Source organism: Penaeus japonicus, unplaced genomic scaffold (assembly GCF_977035675.1).
Source record: "Penaeus japonicus unplaced genomic scaffold, GWHDUDI00000001_assembly GWHDUDI00000036, whole genome shotgun sequence".
Classification (NCBI taxonomy): Eukaryota; Metazoa; Arthropoda; class Malacostraca; order Decapoda; family Penaeidae; genus Penaeus; species Penaeus japonicus.
The window spans coordinates 23,735,852-23,736,544 of NW_028234438.1; positions in this window are offsets into that span (position 1 = coordinate 23,735,852).

Here is a 693-nt window from a genome sequence, read left to right on the forward strand (position 1 = left end):
ATATGACTTCTTAGGTACTTTTTGCTTTAGGTTCGACGTTTATGAGTCCTTGGGATACAAGCACACGCAAGCACGCACTCACGCAAATTAGAAGAACACAGCCACGACATGGTGCCCTCATCCATCTTTGGGTTAACCTTAAATGAAACATCTCAATGTCAATATCATTAAGATGATATTGACTTTTTAAAGTGCGGTTGAAAGTGTATGTCCATGCTATTTAAGGGGAGCGCGCCTGTCCAAGAAGATAGCGCTATCTGAAACAAAATAAGTGTTATGCGGCGAATAAGTACTGTGTGGTGGTTCAATTGGTCCATACACTTCACCACTGGTCTTGCTGTTCTCTTGGTAAGCATCCTCTTGGTGTGGCCATTGTCTGACCTTCATTAAGACTCCTGGTAAGCAAACGTTAGTGTAAGACTGACCGCATTCTTTATAACACTTTCTAACATCTCCAGACCTGCTGGGACTTTCGGAATGCTAAGGTCTCTAAAACTCCTCACAGTGTTTCAAAATGGGCTTCACAGCATCCCAATCCTGGGAGACACAAATGAAACATGCACAAGGGAATAATTTGAGATTCTGAACCATTCGTATCAAGCTTTAGTATTTCTTCAAGAAGGAAATTTGATTTTGAGGAATTCTTGGAGTCAAATTAAGAGGAAGCAAGGTAGAAGTCACAATAGCCCTGTT